Genomic DNA, 8,118 nt, shown 5'->3' with positions numbered 1-8,118 from the left:
GTCTCGTATGTCAAGCATTGCTCAAAATTGTCGTAGCTTCTCTGCCTCAAGGGCCTTCATGAAGATGTCGGCACCTTGCTCATCTGTCGCCACATACTCAAAGATGATATCGCCTGCTAATAGCTTCTCTCTAATGAGTGGTAGTGCACCTCGATGTGCTTTGTCCTAGCATGAAACATTGAGTTATATGCCAACTATATGTTGCTAAGGTTGTCACATTAGAAAGTTGTGAAGTAGAAATCCCAACCATGCTACCTCACATGCTACCACTACAGCACCTCTGTACTCTGCCTCTGTACTCGAAAGAGCAATCGTAAGTTGGTTCTTGTTTCTCCATGTGATAGTAGCACTCCCAACTGAGAACATGAATCCAACCTATAATCGTATGTACTACCAGCCCAATCCGCATTTGTGTAGCCATAGAGCTGCAACTCCACATCAACCCTATAAAAGAGTGCATAATCCAAAGTAACACTCACATAGCGTAAAATGCACCTCACCGCATCCAAGTGTGGTTTCCTAGGAGACTTTTCACGCCAAGGGGGCATTGTCGTATGTTCGGCTGCATAAACTGAATCTCCAATCCAACTGTGTAGCTCAAGTCTGGACGTGAGATAGTCAAGTAGATCAAGCTGTAGCATTCTCAAGCACTTAACCAACAGCATTTCCCAACTTCAAATTCTCATCTAAAGGCATTGCAATTGGCTTACAATCAACCATACGATACTGTTTTAACATATCTAAAGCATGTTGCCTTTGTGACAGCCATAGACCCTCTTTGTGCGAATAGTTTTAATGCCCAAGAAATATCGCAAGTCTCCTAAATCTTTCATCTCCAATTCCTCCATAAGTAGAGCATGTACGCCCTCTACTTCAGCCAAATTATCTCCTCCAACAATCAAATCATCCACATATATGCATATCACCACTGAATGATCTGCATCAGACATTTTAACCCCCAATGAAATGAGAAATGCCACAATTCTCTCAGTGGCTGCTCCATATATACAGTTTCCACCAAATGTTCATTCAAAAATACCTTATTTACATCCATTTGCTTCAGCACCCATTTTAACACAGCAACTACTGCAATAAACACACGAACAGTAGGCATCTTGGCTACAGGACTGAACTTCTCCTCATAATCAATCCCATAAGTTTGTGCATACCTTTAGCCACAAGCCTAGCCTTATACCTACTCACATTGCCATCAGTATTATGCTTTACTGTGTAAACCCACTTATATCCAATTGTCTTCTTTCCCTTTGGTAATGGCACCAAATCCATGTTCCATTTGCATCAAGTGCAGCCATCTCTTCATCCATAGATTGTCGCCATTTTCATCTTTGACAACATCCTCAAAACATGTGGGTTCTACCTCCTTTGTAATCTTTCTCATAAATGCACAATGACGAGCCACATAATTGTCATAAGTAAATCTCTGCACATGATTTCTTACTCTTTCTAACCTACGTGGTCCAGGATCACTTCCAGGTGCTTTATTTCCTACTTGCAACCTTCTTGCACCCGGATTCTTCACAGAGGATATACCAAACTCCTCATCTAAACTTTTTTCATAACCATGCTATCGCCATCATCTCATGACCAGCAGCTTAGGGACATCATCAACATTTTCTTTCCCTTTCCTTGATACATTTGAAGAGTTAGCAGGACTCACTCTTTCACGCAGCTTGCCACTCCACGGATTCTCGTCATGACCTGCACTAGGTGACCCTTGCGACCCACTCAAGACTTGTGACTACACATCTATATTTTTTGCAGCCACATTCTCTTTCACGTCAGTTCAAATCATCTTTTACATCAGCATACCAACTCGCCATTTCATCAAAAACAACATCCTTGCTCACCCTTACTTTACCTATGACAGAATTGTAACACTTGTACCCTTTCTCTTCAAGGGAATAGCCAATGAACACACATTTTTCTGCTTTCAGATCAAGATTACTTCCTAACTCATCTGGCACATGCACATAAGAAATACATCCAAACACTTTAGAAGATGATACATTTGGTTTCTCATCACACAACTTCTCAAGTGTCATATCATGCGCTGTAGCAGTAGCGGTCTTGTTCATAATTACACGGTTATAGCAATACCCTCAGCCCAATAATAATGAGGCATATTCTTTTCATTCATCAATGCTCTAGAAACTTCTGCAATGTGCATGATCTTCCACTCGGCAACACCATTTTGCTGTCGAGTATACCTACATGAAAATTGTCTCTAAATTTCATGCTTTTTCAAAAAACCATTGAATTCATTGGAGAAGTATTCTTCCCCTCCATCTGACCTCAAGGACTTTACATGCTTCCCATTCTGTTTTTTAGCCATATCCTTAAAACTCTAAAAGTGCATAAACACCTCACTTTTCTGCTTCACGAAGAAGACCCATATCTTCCTTGTATGGTAATCAAGAAAGCTCACATAATATCTGCATCCACCCATAGATGCAATTTTTATTGGACCCAAATATTTATATAATCTAATGCATTTCTGCTTACATGCTTATCATGAGGAAAAGATTCTTTTTCTTGCATTCCAAACTGACAAGCTTCACAAACTTTTTGCATTTCAGCAACTTTAAACGTTGGCAAACATGTAACCATCTCTTTAGTTTACATCATTTTCAGCCTGTGCAAATTCGCATGACCAATACGCTTGTGCCAAATCTCAATAGCTGCAAAAAATCATACACCCTGTGCAAACATGGCAGCATTTACGTCCGGAACATTTACATCCAAAAGTAAACATTCTACTGACTTTCTTTCCTTGTGCAACCAGCCTTCCATTCTTCTTATGCTCTTCGACAAATAGACCATCAGAGTTAAATCTGACCTGCAAACCCTGCTTAACCATTCACTCAACAAGAACCAAATTCTTTGTAATATTGGGTACATGCAGTACATCACCCAGGTACTTCACTTTACCATCTGTCATAAACAATGGCACATTTTCTGTATGTATAATGGGATGCGCAGTATCATCCCTAGTTTCTACATGACTAGGACTTTGTAAAGTCTGCATTTCCTTAAACCATTCACCATGAAGTGATTCGATGCACCAGAACCCACATACCAGACACTATCACTGGATTTTACAACATTTGCAGACATAGTATTCACCATGTATTACACCGCAAATAGGCTCATCTACATTTCAGCTCGTAGTTGCAGAGTTGTTTTGTTGCCTTCTGTTTGGACAGTCACGTTCAAAGTGACCATGTCTTCCACAACCCCAACATATTGTATTTCCGTGTTGACCTGCACTATTGCGTTGCACATTTCCACAACCTCTTGGACTCCCCCTACCTTGAGACCACCTATGTGATGAACCTGATTGTTATTTTGATGTTGTGTTTGGTAGTTGTCTCTTCTACGTCCTCCTCCATGACATGTAACACGTCCTCTTTCTCTTCCTTTGTTGTTGAAAAGGACCTGTTTAGAATTGTTTCTTCCCTGCATAGACGAGTCTTCCTCAAGTTTCTTTTCTTCCACAATAAATAAGGACACTAAATTTATAAACGAGAGAATTTTCTCTTGAAGATGGATACGAGCCTTGAACTGCTTATACTCTTGGACCTAATCCTCGCAGACACACTTCAACTTTGTCATCATCATCAATTGTAACACCAATTGATGCAAGTGAATCACATATGTTCTTTATCCTCAACGAATAGTCATTGATAGATAGATTTTTCTTCTGCATTGTATTCAGCTCAGTCTTCAATTGCAGCTTCCTTGCCTTTCTGTTGGTCGCATCCCAATGATAGTAGGGTGTCATAAGCCTCCTTCGGAGTCTGAGCATCTTAAATATGCCCAATCATAGTGTCCTGCACACTCATAGGAAGCCGATACATGACCTTTCGAGCTCCCTGGTTCCAATCTCTGAACATCTTTATCTACGCAACACTTGCACCTTCCTCTGGTAACGGTGGTATTGTCTCATGCTCTCCATCAATGTAGTCCCAATAACCTATACCCATAAGGAAATTGGTCATTCTGAACTTCCAAGCATGGAAGTTGTTCTTATCCAGCTGCTCAATGACAATATGGTTAAGTCCATCATTGTTGGACGACATGTTTCCAATCCTGCACCAAGTCTCTGAGCAACCTGCTATAAATAGTCAGTTACCACATGTCACCAGAATATGCGTATATACACCTATTCCACACTCTCAACCAATATCTTTAAACACTGCAACCAAATCAAAGCTTTTTGCACCTCCCAAAACTAGATCTGTAGAGTCCCAAACCTTAGCATTTCTCAATGTGAACGCACTCTAACTCCAGAATGGGAGTCGAAACGCGCCTAAAATGAAAATATGGTTGCACAGTTTCAGTTCAAAGGACTATATAGAACCCTGAGATGTACACTCTTCAAAAGAAGCACCTCGAAATCGTTGGACGATGGCTGCAGGATTCTCGAGACCGCTTCATCTGTTGCTCATGCTTGCTGCTCAAAACTTCTCACACACAACCAAGCTATGATACTTTATTAAGAGATAGAAAATAAGAGAGAGCTTGAGCTCTTGCAAGCATACACACAGAGATGGAGAAGGGACTGTACGTCTTCTTCTTCACTAACTCAAGATAAGAGGCCACAAAACAGAACGAAAAAATACAACATAAAGTGAAAACTAGTACAATGGTCTAGTGTAAACCGCTAGTGAGTGAGGTGAGTAGATAAGTGTGTCATCACTCCGATAGGTAGACCAACTCGCTGTAGTACATCTGTAGTATCACTAGCAAAGATATGTGTATCCAGCAAGGCGTACCAACGATGATGGTTGTCAATGGTAGTCATCCAGGAGACATACATGTTGAGCTTGAAATCTCAACAAGAAACAATAATCACACCTTATGTAGACAAAATGTCTACTAAAAACTCTTAAAAACAACAAAAAATAACACCATAAACAAATCCAATAATTACCAAAGTATATGAAGAGAAAACCGCAAAGAACTTTTTGGTCATGATTCATAAATCACCATATATAAAAAACAAAGAGAAAGGTGTCATTCTGCATTGCAAAGAGATCACACAAAAACAACATCTGCATATGTCAAAAGAGAGATCTTTGTATAGCGAGCAATCAGCCTCATTTAAGAATAAAAATGGGAGAGAGACGCCCTCAACCAAGCTGCAAATCACTCCCAAAATGCCTCCGCTATGTCTCTCAACCGTGACCCAAGCATCCACTATCTTCACTAACATACAATCTTGCTTTAAAAAAATCCATGCAACACCTCTTTCTTTCTCCCTTCTTCCAAAACAACCCCTCTTTATGCCAAAAAATCCCTTTTTGACCCACATATATCTCCCACTTACATTTTAAGTCCCTCTCGTATTTAGGAAGCCTCTTTGCCTTTACGGTTTGCAGCACTATTCATATTTAACAAGACTATGTTGTCTACAAAAAAAGGTTGCATACAAAGATTCATGTCGCATATGAAATTTATTTCCTAAATGGTTTTATCACGTGCACATGGCTCTATGTGCCATGTGGAAATGCTTCATTGACCAATTCTGTACATATTCCTAGGTAGAAGTGTCTAGAATTCTAGGAGGATCAATACCAATAATTTTGTGAGCCTGCTTGCAGGATGTGCATGTCCAAACGAGTCCATTAAATTATTTTTAGAACCCTCTCACATAAATGGTTTGTACAAGCGTTTTGACAGATGTTATTATACTTTGGTGGGCACCTGGCATGACGTGCATGTAGTTTTAGGTTAGAGGAATCCAACAAGCCATTCCCCGTGTCAATTAGATTATTAAGTGGACAGATGTGCGACGGTTAACCTAAAAATTTTGTCTGGACAAGTTTATTAATAAATCATTTCAAATTATAACTTTTTCTTCCATGTTTGCCCTACCTAAGTCCTAAAGGTTCATGAGCAGTATTTTTTCCCTATAGAAGCAGTGCATCAACCAGTGTTTCCATGCACAAGAGATCAACCCAGCGTTTTGGACCTTCATCGCAAGCATTCGTGCCACGTTAGGAAATCAGCCCAGCGTTTTAGTTTTCATCCCTTGCCATCGCCGAAAAGGTGCCAACTCTAACCTCCCTGTTGCAACCCGCACCTTTGACAGCCCACTGAGCTTATTCTCGTCTATTCCCTCAACGCATCAAGTGCTCCCATTCATGTTCATCATTCGCTCCATCATCATTTGTGTTTTCATCCCTTTATTTCTCTCACATCATGAGCGCAAATCAACCATGCATCTACCCTTTGGTGGCCATCGGCAACCCTTCATCAAGACGGATCCAAAGGTGTATCAAATCAACCCCAAAGGTGCTTTCATTTTGAAGAGTTACCATGGCGACATTCCCCATTCGAGTCACTAGAGTACGCATTTAAGGTACTGCATGTGTGTACATTCCATCTACACAATCAAAAGCAAATACCACATCGACAACAGTGTGGGGGATCCTTGAGAGGGTTGGTTGGGACCCCATCGAGTCTCTCTCTCTCTCTCTCTCTCTCTCTCTCTCTCTCTCTCTCTCTCTCTCCAAAGAAATAAAAGGAACCATCATTTGTGCTAATTACAACCATTCAAGCAAGCAAAGAAGAAAAGATTTGTGATAGTCTAAAGTCTAAATCTTGTCACCATTTCAATTCCGCTTCACTTGGCATTGGTATCAAAGCTTTGTGATTTTGCACTAATTTACTAATCTTCGAAAAAAAAAATCCCTACGTTGTTTGAATGTGTGTTGTAGCGTTTTGTACAAGGCTCCTTTTCTCACTTAGGGAACTTTAAAACCTTCCACTGCACATAGGACCGTGTGCCTTGAGCGTAGGACATGCAAACATTGTATACAGGAGGTTACAGTTGTGGTGCACCAACAAGAGAGTAGTTGATTTGGCATGCGCGCTCGATCGCCTCGACGTAAAGAAATCCCAGCATCCATATTTGCATTCATAAATTCTTTGACATGACATATTGCATCATTGAAGACATGCATTGAAAACATGAAGATGTTAATTGCGAGTATCATGATTTGTTAGGGGGCCTATGTGATGACAAAGGAAGGTGCCATCCAGGTTAACATATTAGCTTTGGAGCCTCGGAATTGTTTGAACAATCACACATCCCATCTTCTTGGAGGATTCCATCATTCCAGAAGAGGCATTAGATCGTCATTGATCTGTACACATCTTTGGCAGCACATTGAGTCCACACCATTTGCACCCTAGCAATCGATAGCCATCAATCCAAAGCCAAAGAATTCCAATCCGAGGCAATCACCATGAGAGTTCGCAAGCATTGTGAGCCTACATTTGCAGCCACATCCATTGCAGACACGAGGATTCATCTAGAGCTGCCATCATACGGCAATCTAGTCAAATATTCAAGAGGAGCCTCTATCTTTGAGGAGGTATTTGGAATTTGCACGAGACATCATACATAGGACTTTCCATGGTTCGTGAGCATTCCAAAGGATATATCCATCTTGATCTCCCATTTGGTGTTGCTCTTGCCAATCTTTCCGCGTAGCGACAACATAGCCTTTATAGGTATCAGCATTTGCATATCCAATCATTCGCTCTATGCTCATCCATCAGGTTTGCACTTTCATTCACACCATCTGAATTTAGGCAGTACTAACCAACAAAGGAATCGTTGATCCAAAAGATAATCCATTGATTGCGAGTAGATGTATCATCACACCATCCCTATCTTATGAAAATTTCAACATCACTCAAGGGAGCCTCTCTCTTAAAAGTAGGTATGGATGACATCAGGTAGAAGGCCATTCATTTGAGACCGAATTATGGCATGCATGGAGTTCGGTACTCGTCCCTCACCTTAAGTAGGAGGGGATGTCACATGCACATGGATCTATGTGCCATGGAGTTCGGTACTCGTCCCACCTTAAGTAGGAGGGGATGTCTCATGCACATGGATCTATGTGCCATGTGGACATGCTTCATCAACTTTCAAATCCAAGTCCGTACATATCTCTAGATAGTAGTGTCTAGAATCCCAAGACGATTAGTATTGACAATTTTGAGAGCCTGCTTACAGGACCTGCATGTTCGGACGAGTCCATTAGATCAGGTTTTCCAATTTGAAATCCTCTTGCATCAATG

At 40.8% G+C, this 8,118-nt stretch overlaps 1 pseudogene; it reads right to left on the bottom strand.

Moving 5' to 3' along the window:
• Positions 1-740: 740 nt before the first annotated feature.
• Positions 741-4,114, bottom strand: LOC147462762 (uncharacterized; annotated as a pseudogene).
• Between the last annotated feature and the right edge of the window lie 4,004 nt (positions 4,115-8,118).

Source organism: Adiantum capillus-veneris, chromosome 2, assembly GCF_014529385.1.
Source record: "Adiantum capillus-veneris isolate H3 chromosome 2, ASM1452938v2, whole genome shotgun sequence".
Taxonomy (NCBI): Eukaryota; Viridiplantae; Streptophyta; class Polypodiopsida; order Polypodiales; family Pteridaceae; genus Adiantum; species Adiantum capillus-veneris.
This window is presented reverse-complemented; position numbering and strand designations above follow the sequence as displayed.